Source organism: Carettochelys insculpta, chromosome 22 (assembly GCF_033958435.1).
Source record: "Carettochelys insculpta isolate YL-2023 chromosome 22, ASM3395843v1, whole genome shotgun sequence".
NCBI classification, from domain to species: domain Eukaryota; kingdom Metazoa; phylum Chordata; order Testudines; family Carettochelyidae; genus Carettochelys; species Carettochelys insculpta.
The window spans coordinates 21,690,199-21,705,446 of record NC_134158.1 but is presented as its reverse complement, the minus strand read 5'-3'; the positions used below and the strand labels follow the sequence as shown (position 1 = coordinate 21,705,446).

General features: G+C 52.9%; 1 long non-coding RNA gene across 1 annotated transcript in view; it reads right to left on the bottom strand.

Annotated features, from left to right (window-relative positions):
* LOC142024190 (uncharacterized) overlaps positions 1 to 13,808 on the bottom strand; it is a 38,656-nt gene extending 24,848 nt beyond the window's left edge. The window contains exon 1 of the long non-coding RNA XR_012648437.1: positions 13,732 to 13,808. This is a non-coding gene — a long non-coding RNA (uncharacterized LOC142024190). The remainder of the gene's footprint in view (positions 1 to 13,731) is intronic.
* Positions 13,809 to 15,248: the final 1,440 nt, after the last annotated feature.

Here is a 15,248-nt window from a genome sequence, read left to right as displayed (position 1 = left end):
TGCCTGGACCCCAGCCACTCCCTTGAAAACTTTACCAGTTAAAAACAGGCAAGTAAAGGATTTTTATCACCATTTGCAGAACTGATTACAAAAAGGGTTTTCCATCCCAGGAAGACAACGGAAATTTTGGGGGAAAAAAGCTTAGTTCCCAATCAGGACAAAAGTGCCAAAAAAACCCTTTGACATTGTCAGCAACAGGAAACGGCAAGCCAAGTTGTAATAAAAATCAAGCCGTGTTTGCCCTGACATTTTTTATACCCATTGGTCCTGCTGCCCCTTTCTAAAATGAAATTTCATCTGAATTGAGAATGTCATGAAAAGTTTCTGTTTTGCTAAATGAACTGATTAGATTAAAATGTCCCAAACGTCTCTATCCATTTTACAGCGGAGGAAACTGAGACACCGGTTATTCAGGACAAATTTTTTAAAGATATTTAGCAATGTTGCCCCTAATTTTTTGCATCCAGAAAAATTTTTTTTTCCTACCATGTAGAATAAATTTTGTGCTGTGCACCAAGGTACGTGGGGATGTGCACCGCTGATAGAAACACAAGCACATGGGTGTTGTGGGTGCTCTGCTAATCAGCTGGCTAGTACCTGAATCTCTCCTGGGCGGCTACCCAAGCTTACAGGGAACACTGGTATTTAGCCATTGTTCTGCTTGATCATTGCAGGCCTAAGGAACTTGTCCACCCAGGGACACTGAGATTAATTCATTAGAATTAGTTTTTTAAGTGGATTCCTTACATGGCATTAACACCTGAGCAGAGGCCGTAACTACACTGAAAGTTTGGTTTAGTTTAATTCACTTTGAAAGTGTTTTACAATAAACAGAATTAAAGCCACTTTAATTCTGAATGAGCCTGTTCACACACAGATTTAATGGAGTTTAATTAATCCACTTCATAGTCACACCTCCAGTTGAGGTCTATTCTAGACAATTAGGTTGGTTTAACCGTGTCGAAAAGTCCACAGCCCTGAGCGGTGTCGTTAAAATAACTTATATCCCCCTGTAGTCAGCATGAGGTCACCGGACGAATTCTTCCATCAACTGTCTTCCAGGGCAGTGGGTTATCTTCACTGACAGGAGAATCCCTCCTGCTGCAGTAGAGAGCATCTGCACTGAAGCATTATAGTGGTGAAGCTGCTCGGCCACCGCAGCTGCTTTTTAAGTATAGACAAACCCTCATTCAGATTCCCTTCCCTGGCCATTTCCCTCGAAACCAGCCTGAAACGAATTAAACCAAACCACATTAAGTCACTTTAAGTCTGAATATGAGAATTCGCACAGGGGGTGAACTAATCCACTTTCACATCACACCTTTTGTTAATTCAGATTAACTTTCCTGAGCATCCCCATGTAGACGAGCGCTAGTAAGTGATTCAGGCCCAGAGAGCAGCAAAGACATGAACACACCGAACTCCCTAGGAATTAGGCACGTGGCAATTTCGAAAATACCCCGGGAAACTCTGTAGCTTTTTAGAGGCCTAACGAGAGGTGGAGTCACAAGTGGGATGGAGGTGCCAGACTGGGACCTTGTGGATCTTCCTTCGCTTCTCACTACCCTTGAGCTGTGGCCCTCTTTAGAAACCTCCCAGAAACTGACTGTTGCAAGCTGGCCCGGGTCAGGCTGGTTAGGGTTAGGGGTAAAGCCCAGGTCTAAGGAGATGAGTCGCCTGGGAGCATTCCCAGGGCAGCAATATTTGCCTAAAGAGTCGTTCCAAGTATTTCTAGTGGTTTCCTTTTAAAGCTCCTCTGGAGGAAGATAATTGGGCAATTAGCGGCAAATTACCTCCGAGAGCCACTCTCTCTGAGTGGAGAACCAAGGCTTGTGTCAGAAAGTGCCAATTAAAAAAAGGACTTTTCAGGGCAGAGTTGTTATTATTTCTGCCTTTCCTCCTCCGCCTTTGCTGTTGAGCTCTGGTCACTGCCGCCTGATCTGACAGTCTCCCTGCCCCAGCTCCTTCTGCAGCCCAGTGAGCGATAGGGTTTTCATTGCATCCTGTGGTCAAGTCTGGTGCCCACAACTCCAGGAGGCGATTGATAGATCAGAGAGGGATTCAGGAAGAGCCCTGAGAAGGATGGAGGGGTTAGAACTGAGAAACTGTTCTCAGTGGTGACAGACGGCAGAACAAGGAGCAATGGTCTGACGCTACAGAGGGGGAGGTGTAGGTTAGATATTAGGAAAAACTACTTCACCAGGAGGTTGCTGAAGCCCTGGAATGCATCTGATGAAGTGGGTCTTTGCCCATGAAAGCTGATGCTCCAAAATATGTGTTAGTCTACAAGGTACCACAAGACTGCTTGTTGTTCTTGAAGCTACAGACTAACACGGCTACCTCTCTGACACTGTTACCTAGAGAGGTGGTGGAATCTCCATCCCTCGAGGTTTTTAAGTCCCAGCTTGACAAGGTCCTGGCTCGAATGATTTAGTTGGGTTTGATCCTGCTTTAGGCAGGGGGCTGGACTCAATGACCTCTTGAGGTCCCTTCCAGCCCCAGGATTCTATGATAAGAGCTGCCGTACTGTGACAGAGACCTGCAGTTGCCCCGTGGAGAACAATAGAGACACAGCTCAGGGGTTGGCGTGGTCACTGTCTGGAAACAGCTGCCTGGGGAACAGTTAGTGAGTAAATGGCTCAGTAACCAAATGGACAAATATCTAACACACCCCAGGGCTAGGGGCTGACACTGGACAAATTCGGAAGGGAGAAAGGGCAGCTGCTCCAACAGCGAGTGTCATTAACGGGTTCAGAGAATCGTATCACACTAGAACTGGAAGGAACTGTGAAAGGTCATCGAGTCCAGTTTCCTGCCCTCACAGCAGGGCCAGGTACCATCTAGACCATCCCTGACAGATGCTTGTCTAACCTGCTCTTCGACATCTCCAAGCATGAAGATCCACAACCTCCCCAGGCAACTCATCTCAGTGTTTAGCCACCCTGACAGTTAGGAAGTTTTTCCTAATGTCCCACCTAAACCTCCCTGGCTGCAGCTGAAGCCCATTGCTCCTTGTCCTATCCTCAGAGGCCAAGGAGAACAATTTTCTCCCTCCTCCTCAAAACAATCTTTCAGGTACTTGAAAGCTGCTATCACATCCCCTCTCAGCCTCCTCTTCTCCAGACTGAACAAGCCCAGTTCTTTCAGTCTTCCCTCCTAGGTCATGTTCTCTAGACCTTTCCTCATTTTTGTTGCTCTTCTCTGGACCTTCTCCAATTTCTCCACCTCTTTCCTGCAATGTGGTGCCCAGAACTGGACACAACACTCCAGCTGAGGCCTGCTCAGGCCAGAGTAGAGCAGAAGAATGACTTCTCACCTCGTGCTCGCAATACCCGTTAATACATCCCAGAATGACGTTTGCTTTCTTTGCAACAGTGTCACGCTGTTGACTCATACTCAGCTTGTGGCCCCTCTGGCCCCTAGATCCCTTTCCGCAGGACTCCTCCTTCCCCACGGGTTGTGGTGGATTTTCCAGCACTGACCATGGCTAAATGGAAGTGATCTGCTCTGGGACAACTATTTCAGGGCCGTTCTCCAGCCTGGGCCATCCAGGAGGTCGGGGAGGTGGACAGAAGGGGCCCATCTGGCCTGGGAACCAGCTCAGGGCTGATCTCCGAGGCACCTCGGAAAGGTGCTGCTGGCTGTCAGAGACACAACCCAGGGTCTTTGGAAACTGGCCGCCTCTTCCCTTCTATGGAAGCCACTCCCGTGTTAGCAAGCCAGCCCTGCCCCCTGCCTAATTGGCCTCCTCTTCCCAACCTGGGCTGGGCCAATCTGGCCCAAAGAACTGCCTGAAGGGGCCGGAGTCAATGGAAGTGCCCGTGGGGCGCGGGGAGGAGGGCAGAGGAAATAGGGCACAAAGAGGGACTTGTCTGAGATCACCCAGCAGGTCGGTAGCTGTGCTGTGAGGAGGCTCAGGCATCCTGAGTCTTGCTGCTGTAGGCCCTGGATGTACACATACGACCACACAGATATCTCCCTCCTCCTTCAGGACCCCTGGGTTCTATCCCCAGCTCTGGGAGGGGAGCGGGGTGTGGTGTCTGGAGCTGGGGAGTGCTGGGCACCAGGACTCCTGGGTCTGCCCCCACCTCTCAGAGAGGAGTGGGGTCTAGTGGTTAGAGCAGGGCAGCTGGGCGCCTGGACTCCTGGGCCTGTCTGCAGCCCTCAGAGGGAAGTGGGGTCTGGTGGGTTAAAGCAGCAGAGCTGGGGAACCTGGGTTCTGTGCCTCGCTCTGGAGGGGAGTGAGGCATAGTGGTCAGAGCGAGGTGCTGGGAGGCAGGGCTTCTGAGTCCATCGCCAGCCCTGGGAGAGGAGTGGGGCCTGGGATGCAGAACTCCTGGGTTGACACCCTGGATCTGTAGGGGAGTAGGGTCTAGAGGTTAGATCACTGGGGGATGGGAATCAGACTCCCTGGACTGCCTTAGCTCTCCTTCCCCCCCAGCTGTACTCAGAATATTTAGCTACCAGCTGGGGGTGTCTTCCAAGCTCTATACCCCGCTGTGATGGAAGGCTCCACGCGTAATTACTGTTATCTGCCCCAGCCCCTCCGAACCGAACTAGCAATCAGTGCTAATCATCCTGTCAGCCCGCCACCACCGCAACGGGCACCTCCCTCGCCCACTGCGGGGGAGAACCCCAGCCCTTAATGGAGCATCTGTCGCTAACCCATCAGACCCTGCCCTCCCTGTGGCACACCCCCGGCGGGAGTTGCATGCAACAGAGCTGTGGGGCTGTATGCTGAAAACCCATACTCAACTTTAAAGCCGGCCTGGCCGTAGGAAGGGTGACTAGCTTTCCTGCTGTTATAGGAACCTGCCCAGTAGCAGGGGCTTTGTCTAACATGTGCAGCTATTTCCCCCGTCTCCAGGAATAACAGTTTCCACCCATGTGCAGAATAAAGTTTCTTCTACACGCAGAGACATGGGCAGAGGTGCACCACCAAGAGGATCGCACGCTGCCGGCTGTGGGAGGGGCAGGGCTGGGCCAAAGGCAGTCAGCCTGTAGTGCCAATCAGACTTCACTGCTCCCCTGCTGCTGCAGCATTTCAAAGCATTTCAGCATTCCTGGGCAACAGACGTCTTTGCCCCCCTGCCGGCAGTCCTGAGCAGGACTCGAGGTGTGGCCACAAGACATTTTATTTACCACCACAACACTGAGTGTGAGTGCCGTGGGATCCCCCTCCAGCCAATCAGAGCACTGTTATGATTCCATCCACGCCCCACAAATCTAGGGGTGTCCGTGCCATTAGCAAAGCTACCCTGTCCCGGGACACCGTCTGGCTTACAACAATCTTGTGGCCCACTGAGGTGAAGAGGGGGCTGCTCCTGCAGCCCCCTCGGTAGCCTGTGTTGCCCTTCGCTGCCCTAGAGAAAGGGGGAAGTGACCTTTTTCGGGGTTCCTGCATTGTGAGACCCGTCTGACCAGCATCGTAGCCACAATTTGACCCCCACGTGTGGGAAAACATCACCTCGGAAAAGCAGTGGTTTCCCAGGATGCTCCATGCTCTGCCCACCCCTGGAAAAGCGTTTGCCGTCCTTGGAGTATTAGGGATGGAGAAAGGCCACAGAACGTGTCAGGGTCTGAAACAGATTCTGTACAAGGGGCGATGGTGTGATGGAGTGTGGGGGTGCATGTGAGAGAGCCAGCTTGAGGCTGGCTATGCATGTGTGACAGGGAGACCAGCTCCCACCGGCTAAGGATGACCCCCTGGGGCTCTAACCTAAGCTGGCAGGTAACACCTCCGCCCTGAACAAAGAGCAGGGAGGAGCTGAGCTGGGTTTGAATCGGACACAGCAGCTAGAAGGTGGGGGGGAGCGAGAGTTGGAAGGCAGCCAGCCAGGCTGGGGGGAAGCTACGCCCCAGATGGGGCACCCTCGGGCTCTTCTCCCGAGGATGGGTTGGAATGACTGTCTGCCGGCTGCACTGAGCTGGGCCTCTGTCAACTAATAAACTTCCTGTTCTACCTGCTGAGCGAGAGTCACTCCTGCCTGTGGACAGACGGGGTGCAGAGCTTGGGGACCCCTGAGCCCCACCACAGATGGAAAAGACAGGGACTTTGCAGCTTGGAAAAGAGACAGCTAAGAGGGGAGGTGATGGATGTCTACAAAATCACGGACGGTGCGGAGACAGAGACAAAGGAAACGGAATTTTCCTCTTCCCATTACACATGAGCCAGAAGTGATGTTCCCAGGCTGGGCTGTGTCTTCACAGGTCACTGTTGCAACCAGAGTTCTCTGTTTGCAACAAACCACGTACAAAGCGGACCAAGGGACTGTGCAAAGCTCACAGCTGGCGGGTTATCCTCATGCGCCTGGCGGGCGTCTATCACTTCTGCATGTGAAGCACTGAACCGGAGCCGTGTGGCCGCCCTACAAATCCCAGCCCCTGGAGTGATGCCCACAGCGTATCCAGCCGGCTATTCCAACTCACGGGCCCAAATGCAGCTGGAGAGCACCAAGTGCGCTTAATGGAACTGTCCTGTAAACCTTCCCTCGGGAATGTGGGCACCTGCAAAGATCTGAGACCGGCCTGGGCCGGGACTGGCTCACCAACCTCCAACTCCATCTTGGGACAGACTTTCCCCCAGCCAGAACAATGGGATTCCCCTGCCTCCATTGTACAGGAGCGATAAAGGGCCCTGGGAACTTTGCCATTTTGTCTTCGGCTTCTCATCTCTGGAGGATGTTTGCTATGAGCTGTGGCTCCGGACGCAGGATTGAATGACCCATCTCAGCTGCGGACGTACTCCAGAGACATGACTTAAGCCAGCAGTTTATTCCATCTGCTGCAAGCCTGCACCAAGCATTTTGCAATTGGGGTATCTATTGGATTCCTTTGAACAATTTGAAATGTTCTTTCTTTCTTTCTTTCTATTTTAGAGTCTAAAGGACAGGCACACCGTGCCTGAGATACAAATTAACATGGGGACATGGCTGGTCCTCTGGAAAGAGAAGGACCTTTTCTTTGGCGAGCCTGGTTTTCATATCCTCTCCTTGGTGCAAGAAAGGGTTCTGGTGGTGACACAGGAGAACGGTAGTGTCCGAGGGGCTTGCTTGTGTGGCCCCTTACTGGGCAGTGTGGTGAACTGAAGTGCATTTTGTGACTGGTTTGGTGCCCTGTAGGGAGGACCTAGGCAGTAAGCAGTAATGTCTTTAGGCAATTCACCCTGATCTGACCCTCTCAGGAGTTTTCTTTCAGAGCCTCCTTGTTACACCCAGGGTCACCCAATGATGTGACCAGGTGGCAGGTGTAAAACATCCGCAAGGAGGTACAGGATGTCCTCATGAGATGCCCAGCCGGCCTGCAGAACTCCTTGCCAGGGGAGGCCATGGAGCCAAAACTATCACTGGATTCCCAAAAGAATGAGAACTATTCATGGAGGCTGGTCCATCGATGGTGGTTAGCAAGGACGGGCAGCGATCCCACCCCTGTGTACCAGGTGTCCCTGAATCTCTGCGTGCCAGGAGCTGGGAGCTGGCTGGCACAGAACTGCCCTGTTCTGTTCATTGGCTCAGAAGCAGCCGGCACAGAGACTGCGTGAAGCCCAGACACAGGGCCAGATGGACGCACTCTGGCCATTCTTCTGCACTGTGCTTACCAGGCGAGCTCTCGGGAACCCCTAGGGCAAACAGTCCCAGATTTGGATCACACACCGTACCCTCCGCCCTCTGCCACATTACAAGGCACTCCCGGTCACCAGCAGGCTCAGCACACATGGAAGCCTTAGGATTTCAAGAGAAAGCCGATCTAACCTTAAACAACCATAGGTGCACAACTGATCTCGTTACAGCCCACGTGGGAGCCAAATTCAAGACATCAAAAGTTTTTTCAATAACTTCCCTCCCCCCGAACACACACACACACACACACACACACACACACAGGGAAAAAAAGCACATAAGAATGGCCATTACTGGGTCAGACCAACGGTCCATCTATCCCAGCATCCTGTCTGCCGACAGTGGCCAGTGCCAGGTACCCCAGAGGGGGTGGACTGAAGACAAGGATCCTGTGATTTGTCTCCTGCCATCCAACTCCAGCATCTGACAAACAGAGGCCAGGGAAACCATTCCTACCCCCTGGCTAATAGCCTTTTATGGACCTAACCTCCATGAATTCTTCTAGCTCTTCTTTGAACTCTCTTTTAGTCCTGGCGTTCACAGCCTCCTCTGGCAAGGAGTTCCACAGGTTATCTGTGCACTGTGGGAAAAAGAACTTTCTTTTCTTAGTTTTCAAGCTGCTGTCCATTAATTTAATTTGGTGTCCTCTAGTTCTTCTGTTATGGGAACAAGTAAATAACTTTTCTTTATTCACCCTCTCCACACTACTCACAATTTTATAGGCCTCTATCATAGAATCACAGAATCCTAGGGCTGGAAGGGACCTCAGGAGGTCATCTAGTCCAGACCCCTGCTTCAAGAGGATCAACCCCACTAAGTCATCCCAGCCAGGACCTTGTCCAGCCGGGACTTAAAAACCTTGAGGGATGGAGAATCCACCACCTCTCTAGGCAACACATTCCAGTGCTTCACCACCCGCCTGGTGAAGTAGTTTTTCCTAATATCTAACCTACACCTCTCCCTCTTCAACTTCAGACCATTACTCCTTGTTCTGCCACCCGTCACCACTGAGAACAGTTTCTCACCCTCCTCTTTAGAGCTCCCCTGCAGGAAGCTGCAGGCTGCTATTAAATCACCCCTCAGTCTTCTCTTCTGTAAACTAAACACACCCAAATCCCTCAGCCCCTCCTCATAGGTCTTGTGCTCCAGACCCTTAATCATTTTTGTTGCTCTCTGCTGAACCCGCTCCAGCAAATCCACATCCTTATTATATTGGGGGGCCCAGTATCATATCTCCCCTCAGTCACCTCTTTTCTAAACTGGAAAGTCCCAATCTCTTTAATCTCTCTTCATATGGGCCCCCTTCCAAACTCCTCATCCTTTTAGTCGCCCTTTTCTCAACCTTTTCTAATGCCAAAAATGCCAGCGCAGCAGAGCTCAACCTGTCTTGAGGAAGAAGGTCGGCTTCAACCAGCGTCCTGATGAAAGCCATCGAGAAGAACCCTTTCGAAAGGGTCAGAATGGGATGCCGGGGGGGTTCCGAATAAGTTTGGGGCTTTGCTGTTTGGAGTGTCTCACGGTGTGGGAGTGTAACTCAGTGACACTGAAAAGAACAGGTTGAAAGTGGAAACAAAAAGTCAAACCCACGCTGACGTCAAAGTGAAGCATTTCTGCTGAGGAGCCTTAGGGGAATATGCCGTTCGTGTTGGGTTTTCGACATTGCAAAGTTTAAATTTTTTTAAATTTCAAATTTTCACACCCAGTTTGGCCTCGGGAGCATTTTTTTTTAAATGACAACAATTCTCATGGGATGGGGAAACCGTTTTCTGCCCAGGCCAGTGCCAGGAGCCCTTCTTCAGCTCCCAGGTGGAGTAAAGGAGCCCTTTCAGATCACACACACTGACACAAGAGGGAGTGCCCCAGGCTCAGAGCAGGGCAAAGCTCAGCCATGGGGGCTGGGGGAGTCACCTGGGTAGCGACACAGGGGTTAGGTCAGGGGGTCAGCAACCCCCAGCACGGGTGCTGAGAGCAGCGCACAAGCTGATTTTCATCGGCACGCGAAGAGGGGGCTCAGCCCCACCCCTCTTCCTCCATGCAGCCGGGAGCTGGCTCAAAGCCAGGCCGCCTGCGGATTAACAAAAGACCAGCTAATGCTCCCAGCTGCCCCCTGAATGGGAAAGCTCCGCGTCTTCATTTATCTATGAAAGAAGCTGTTGGGAGAAGGACTATCAGTGACTTTAAAAAGTATCACTGGCACTCAGATGGTCCCTAGAGGTCAAAAGGTCAAATGCTGGCCCTCTGCCTCTGCGAGGTTGCTGACCCCAGGCTAGAAGGAGAGTGGGTATGTGCTGGAGGAGACCGCTCCAGGAAATGGTCACTTAGTCACTTGCTCCCAAAGGCAGGGGTTTGTGGGCACAGAACTGGCTGGAGGGGCAGGTGTGGGGACTCTGGAGCAAGGAACCTGCCTCTCCGTGCTCCAGGACACAGGGTGCCTCACTCCATGGGATCGCATCTCCTCGAGGTCACTGGCAGCGTAAGAAAGGAAACCCCTTATCTCCTCAATATCAGCTGAGAGCCTTGATTGCTAAATCACTTCTTTCCCATTGCTGAGGGCAGAACCCAGGAGTCTTGGGTCCCAGCCCACTCCCACCATTTGGCCACAGTCCCCTTCTAGGGCTGAGAATAGGCCCCAGACACCCGACTCTCAGCGTCCCCTTCTCTAACCACTAGGCCAAGCCACCTGCAAAACTAGTCCAACGTTTGGAAAGAACCCTTCCTCTCGGCCGCTTCGCTGCTCCCCCAGCAGCTGTTTCAAGGCCAGTAGTGCTGGCTGCATGGTCAGTTTTGTTACTAGTCTTCAGCTGCCTTTAAAAACAAAGAGCCCCAAACCTAACTCCCGTCAGTCAAATCCAGCCTCCGTGGGATGGCAAATGAGACCAGGCTCTGCTCCCTGGCGGGCGCTATACCCAGGGGGCACAGGGGGCGAGGCCATTAGGAACAGATGCCCTTTGCCCTAGCTCCCAGAGGCCGCGTGTGTGACCAGTCCAGTTGTCGGGGAGTGAGTGACTGGGGGCCGGAGCAGGAGGTGGGGATGATGCTGGGGAAATTGGGCCTGGACTGACGGGTGTAAATCAGCGTAAAGCTTTGAAATGGACGACCACACCCCCGTCACACCCGCCGGGGGTCAGAACAGAGACTGTCTGCAGTACAGAGGGAAGGCGGATGCTGTTGCCTCAAACACTTGCGGGGCCCAGATCCAGGACTGGGGGACGGGCCTGCGCAGCGACCCCCGGCTGAGGAGCCAGCCTGGCTCACTGGCTCGGCCAGTCCTGAGAGCTCACTGGAAAGGGATGGGGGTGGCACCTGGCATGGGAGAGGGTTCTGGTCCCCTCCACAGGGTTCTGGCGCTATGGCAATGCCAATTAAATAACTGTTGCTGGCATGAGTGTTGTGCTAGGAGGTGGCCCTGAAGATGTGGATAATTTAGGGACCAAGGAGAGACTTTTTGTGTGTGTGGCCCTTTTACAAACAGGCTGTGTGAGCCGCTGGCTGGGGACACACAGGGAAGTCAGGCGAGCTCTGCTTGAGCTTTGGCAAATCACAAAATCATAGAATCATAGAACAATAGAGCTGGAAGAGACCCAAAAAAGCCATCAAGTCCAGCCCCCTCCTCTAAGCAGGACCAAACCCATCAGATCAGCCCTGCCAGGGCTCTCTTGAGCCGAGACTTAAACACCTCCACGGATGGAGACTCCACTGCTTCCCTGGGGAGACCATTCCAATGCTTCACCCCCCTCCTAGGGGAAAAGTTTTTCCTAATGTTCAACCTGGACCTTCCCAACTGCAACTTGAGACCATTGTTCCTTGTTCTGCCATCTGTGACCACTATGAACAGCTTCTCTCCAGCCTCTTTGCAGCCTCCCTTCAGTAAGTTGAAGGCTGTTATCAAGACCCTCTCAGTCTTCTCTTCTGCAGACTAAACAGTCCCAATTCCCTCAACCTTTCTTCAGAGGTCATATGCTCCAGCCCCCTAATTATTTTGGTTGCCCTCCGCTGGACCCTCTCCAGTGTATCCACATCCTTCCTATAAATGGGAGCCCAGAACTGGACACAGTACTCCAGATGCCGCCTCACCAAAGCCGAATAAAGAGGAATAATCACTTCTCTGGATCTGCTGGCAACGCTCCTCTTGATGCAACCTAATATGCCATTAGCCTTCTTGGCTACAGCGGCACACTGTTGACTCATGTCCAGCTTCTCGTCCGCTACAACTCCCATGTCCTTTTCTGCAAAACTACTACCGAGCCAGTCGGACCCCAGCCTGTAACAATGCTTGGGAGTCTTCCTGCCCAATCCTTATTGAACCTTATCAGATTTCTTGCAGCCCAGTTTTCCAATTTGTCTAAGTCAGTCTGGACCCTGTCCCTACCCTCCAGTGTACCTACCTCTCCCCCTAGCTTAGTATCATCCGCAAAGTTGCTGAGGGTGCAATCCAACCCCTCATCCAGGTCATTGATAAATATATTGAACAGAACAGGACCCAGAACCGAACCTTGGGGCACTCCACTAGAAACTGACCGCCATCCCGACATTGAGCCATTGATCACTACCCTCTGGGCCCGCCCTTCTAGCCAGCTTTCTATCCATCTTACCGTCCATTTATCCAATCCACATTCCTTTAGCTTGCCGACAAGAATATTGTGGGAGACCGTATCAAAAGCTTTGCTAAAGTCAAGAAAAATCCCATCCATTGACTTTCCCCTATCCACAGAGCCAGTTATCTCATCATAGAAACTAATCCGATTGGTTAGGCATGACTTGCCCTTCATGAATCCATGCTGAATCGTGGCCCTGCCCTGTGCCTCAGTTTCCCCTCCCACCTCTTGTCCTGTCTGGCTAGAGGGCTTACTTTGGTGCCTCCTGTTGCCAGCTGCATATATCACAAGCAGCTTCTCCCTGCTGTGGGGACTGGCAGTCCAGCCTACAGCATATCTCTGTGGGGAGTGTACGGGGACGGGGCTGGCCTTTCATTCAGTGTCCGTGGGGCTGGCATTTCTAAATAAAACCTCAAACCAAACCAGTGGCCCTGGGGAGGGAGGGCGCTCACTAAACATGCATGAAACCTGGGTTTGATTCCCCACTCCAGCTGTCCGGCAACCGTTATGCACCTGTCTGCCTCAGTTTCCCCATCTGTCCAACAGTGATGGCAGCCCTGCGGTGGGGCTGTGCTGCTAACAGCAATGCAGGCAGAGATGGAGGGAGGGAAGGCAACAGGATGCAACCAGGGATTCTGTCACTGCTCAGCACCACTAGCCGCAGCAACAGCAGCAAATTCGCAGGTTGGTTCCAGAGACAGAGGAGACGCTACCTGAGTGTGGACTTCAGTGCTGGATTTGCTGCTTGTCACAAGTTTGCATTTTGTTGCATTGGACATTCTGGAAACGCACCAGGGAGCTCCAGGCCACCTTCCATTCTGCACTAGCCAGGTTGGATTTTTTGCCCTTTAATTGTGTGCGGACGCACACGCCTGCACATGCACAGGAGTGCTGCCACCCTCGCACACACGTGTGCGGTTGGAGGACGGGCAAAAATCAGCGAACGCCCGGAAAATCAGCCAGAGCCACCCGGAGGACACAGCAAGCAGCTCCCGCCTGAGTTTTCCCCCTCCTCCCGCCACACCCACCTCGCCCAGGCCTGGTCTGCGTGCTACAGCCGTGCCCATTGCCCCCGATAAGTCTGAAAGGCCCATTTGGCCACGCTAGAGGAGACGCCAGGGCATCGGGGAACCCTGCTGCGAATCACAAACTGCTCCACCCCGGTTCCGTTACCTGCCACGCTCCAGACAGACCCACAACAAGCCCTCCCGACAGACCCACAACCAGCCCTCCAGACAGACCCACAACCGGCTCTCCCGACAGACCCAGAGCCCAAGGCAAGTCTGCTGCAAACCAGGGTCACAGCCAGCCTGGGGCTCTGGCTTGGCCCACAGCCAGCAGCAGAGCATCGACGGGAGTGCAGGGTACAAGAGCACATTGATGAGATCCCTCCCTTGTCTTCCCTCCCCCAGCCTCGCAGCCGCCCCCTCCAGGGCCAGTCCGAGCTGGCTCTTCCCCTCCTTCCTAGACCCTCTGCAAAAACTTCCCTGCCATTCCCTGGGGATCCAGCAACTCACAGATCCTGCAGCGCTTGGCCTCCAGCCACTGTCTTCTGCCAGCACTCCTGTGTGGAGGAGTCTCCCGCAGCCAGCCCTTCCCTCAGCATGGCCCAGCAGCCTGCTCCTCAGCTCAGTGGGGAGGCAGCTGACCAGACAAGGTATACAGGCCTGATCCCTCTTAAAGGGGCCAATCACCCAGGAAGAGCCCACCCCTTCCCAACCACAGACAGGCCGAACAATCCCTGCTATTTAAACAAGAAGAGCAGTGAGGTTCTTTTTTATGCACCTTCTAGCCTCTTAGCCTCAAGTGAGGGAAGGATCCTGTTTTCAGCCTTGTGTTTCACCATGCTGAGTGCTCGTAACTCATTCCCCCACTCTTAGGAAATGTGAGCTGAGGGTCTCTTGGAATCACGGGACTCCAGGAGCTGGGGATTTACGGTGAGCTGCACCTAACATCTCAACAGGTGGTGACGTAGAATCACGGAATCCTAGGGCTGGAAGAGACCTCAAGAGGTCATCGAGTGCAGTTCCCTGCCCAAAGCAGGACAAACCCCACTAAATCATCCCAGCCAGGACTTTGCCAAGCTGGGACTTAAAAACCTTTGGGGATGAAGATTCCACCACTGCTCTCGGTAACACATTCCAGTGCTTCACCACCCTCGTGGTGAAACAGTTTTTCCATCCACACTGTTTCAACAGCATTCGTAGTGTGTCAGATTCCAAGGCCGGAAAGCGGGTTATCCAATCAAACCTCCCGTGTTAAGACAGGCCGGGGAGTTCCCTAAATTAATTCCTGCTGGAATGAGAGCAGCCCTTTCAGAAAACCTGCCCACCTTGATGTAAAAATCAACTCTGCGGAAGCCCCCGCCACACCCATTCGGGGATCCTGGCAAGGGGTAAGTTACAGCCCTGTTAAAAACCTGCCAGTCCTTTGTCTGCAAGACCAAGGAGCCCTGGGTGATGGAATATTTATGCTCCATGTGGGTATTTACCTCAGAGGGCCTAGCTATATGATATGTTCCCCAAACCTTTACTCCCATCGGTGGCTCTTCTCTGACCCTTCACCAATTTACCTACTGCCTGCCTGAGTCATGGGCCCCAGAACCAGACCAGGGATCCCAGCCAGGGTCACACCAGGGTCAAATGCAGAGGAAGAATCCGCTGTTTCTACCTCCCCAGATGGCGCTTGGCCCTGGAGATGGTGTCACATGTTCCGTCACCGCCCAAGTCAATTTCAGAAGAGGTGGACGTGGATTTGTGGGGCCTGCCTTCCTGGAGGAGCGATTCCAGGGGACGTCTGGGTGGGAATTTAAAGTGTGAACATTCCTCACGTGGCCCTGGAAAGGCCACCGCTGGACAGTGATTACCAAACAGCTAACCTGGTCCGTTTCTCCATGGAGACAAGCCCCGCGTTAGGAATCACTTAGGCTCACTGTGGTTAGACCCCGTAACGAGGCTGCCGTCCGAGCTGGCCAGAGTGGCTAAGGTCTTTTGCCCAAGGCCTGAGCGGAGGCAAGGGCCGAATTCTACACCCA